This window comes from Grammomys surdaster, unplaced genomic scaffold, assembly GCF_004785775.1.
Source record: "Grammomys surdaster isolate TR1022 unplaced genomic scaffold, NIH_TR_1.0 172, whole genome shotgun sequence".
NCBI classification, from domain to species: Eukaryota; Metazoa; Chordata; class Mammalia; order Rodentia; family Muridae; genus Grammomys; species Grammomys surdaster.
In genome coordinates this window covers 7,425,225-7,427,595 of record NW_021604620.1, presented here as the reverse complement: position 1 = coordinate 7,427,595, position 2,371 = coordinate 7,425,225, and positions in this window count along the sequence as shown.

Genomic DNA, 2,371 nt, shown 5'->3' with positions numbered 1-2,371 from the left:
GTGTGTGTGCTGTATGTTCTGTGTGTGTGTTGTATCTGCTGTGTGTGTGTGTGTGTGTAGGTCAGAGGATGGTGTCAGATCTCCCGGTGCAGGAGTTACCAGTGACTATAAGCTGATCACATGTGCCGGGAACTGAACCATGTCCTTTGCAAGGACAGCACATGCCCTTAACCACTGAGCCATCTCTCCAGTCCCTGGGAAAGTCTTAACAGAGGCTGCTGTTATTGCTATTGTGATCAGTGTTTCTGAGATCATATGTGGCTATACAGCATGGGAGGAGTACCGTAAGTTTTAAAACAAGCTAATTATCCTATTGTTGTTTGTCACTTACTGTGTGGCCTTGGGTAAAAGAAATTACTTCCCTCAGCCTGAGTGACCATAAGGCTTAAGGGGCCAATTCTGGTATGGATTATTCCACAGAAAAGGGGATGGGACAATGTGAACATGACGGTGTTATGAAGTATCTGACTCCTGTATGCTATTTATTTTAGAAGGCCAGTGCAGTGAGCAATATTGTCAGCTTGACAGTATCTAGAATCACCTAGGAGTCAAAACTCTGGGCTGAATGTGGAGGTTGAATGAGAATCGCCCCCCTGGCTCCTGTGTTTGAGTTCTGGATTCCCATTGGTGGAACTGTTTGGGAAGGATTCGCTGCGGGAGGTTTGTCACTGGGAGCAGGCTTTGAACTCGTGAGTCCCAGTTCTCTCTCTCTCTCTCTCTCTCTCTCTCTCTCTGTGTATGCTGTGTGTGTGCTGTATATGCTGTGAGTATGCTCTGTGTGTGTATGCTGTGTGTGTGTGCTATGTGTGTATGCTTGTGTGTATGCATATACATGTATATACATACATATACACATACATATACATATACATATATATGTTTATGCTGTGTATGTATGTTGTGAATATAGATCAACATGTGCTCTATCACCATGGACTCTAACCCCCTAAAACTCCAAGCTAAATTAAACTCTTTCTTATATAAGTCTCCTGGGTCATGGTGTTTTATCACAGCAATAACACATAACGAAGACGCCACTGTATGTGAGGAAGTTTCTAGACTGGGTTTAGTGAGGTGGGAAGACCCATCCTTGATGTGGGACACACTATCCCACGGTCTGCGGTTCTAGACTTCATGAAACAGAGAAAGCGAGTTGAGCATCAGCACGCCTGACTATCTGCTCCTTGAGGACAGGTGTGGAAGCAACGTGGCAGCTGCTACAAGTTCCTCTCACCACACCTTTGTCATCATGAGAGACCGTGTCCTTAGACTCGGAGCCTAAAGCCTCCTCACGTTGCTTCTTGTCCGGTGTTTGTTGCAGCGGTGAGACAAGTCGCTAACACAGTCAGTCTATGATATCGGAGTTAGCATGCCACATTCCTGTCCTTCTTCATTTTGAGAAAACAAGATTCTTGATTTTTTTTTTTCCCACTTAAAACATCAGCAAAGCCCTTGACATGTCAGGAGCATCAAGTGATGGAGTGGAGGTAACCAATCTAAGATCACAGCACCTGCCAAGCCTGGCTAGTGCATTTAGTGGAGTCATTTGTCCAGGTGGACCTGTGAGCAAGGCCTTGTCTCCTTAGAACCCTTGTCAGCCATGGTGGCATTTAGGCTGAAGCTGCTCTCAGCCTCACACAGACTGGCCTAGGAAGCAGTCTGGACATAATGTCACATTCTGTGCTGGTGGAGACTGAGTGGGAAGATGTAATGGGAAGTATCATTTGCCATCGGGTTCCCCACTGGAATCAATGAGCAAGCTGTGAAAAAAATCTCCAGGTCTAGGCTACACTCAGTGCCATGGAATTAGACTTTGTGTGGTTTCACTACTCAGTTAACAGCGAGAAGAACAGTCTTGGCAGCAGATTTTCGCACAGCAGGGAGATGCCATTCAAACCAATGCTCTTTGACTGAACTCCGTAATTGTATCTCTTGGACTCCAGATAGCTATGCTTATTTTGTGAGTTACCAACCTATATTTAGGATTCTATTAAATATTACTGGAGTTTTATTTTGCATAAAATAAAACACTGTTACTTATTTTCTAAAATGCAAATCAACGGAGCACTCCTGGGAGGAACTTTCTTTTTTTCTCTTTTATTGAAAATGTATTTTTTCCTCACATATTCCATTCTCATCATGGTTTCTCCTCCCTGTACTCCACCCAGTTCCTCTCCACCTCCCCTCACATCTGGGGCCACTTCCTTTCTGTCTCTCATTAGAAAACAATCAGGCTTTAAGAGATAATAATATAATTAAATACAATGTAATATAATAATACATAAAACAAAAGTTAACACGCATCAGACTTGGACAAAACAAACAGAAGGAAAAGAGCCCAAGAGAAGGCAAAAGAAATAGAGATCTTCTT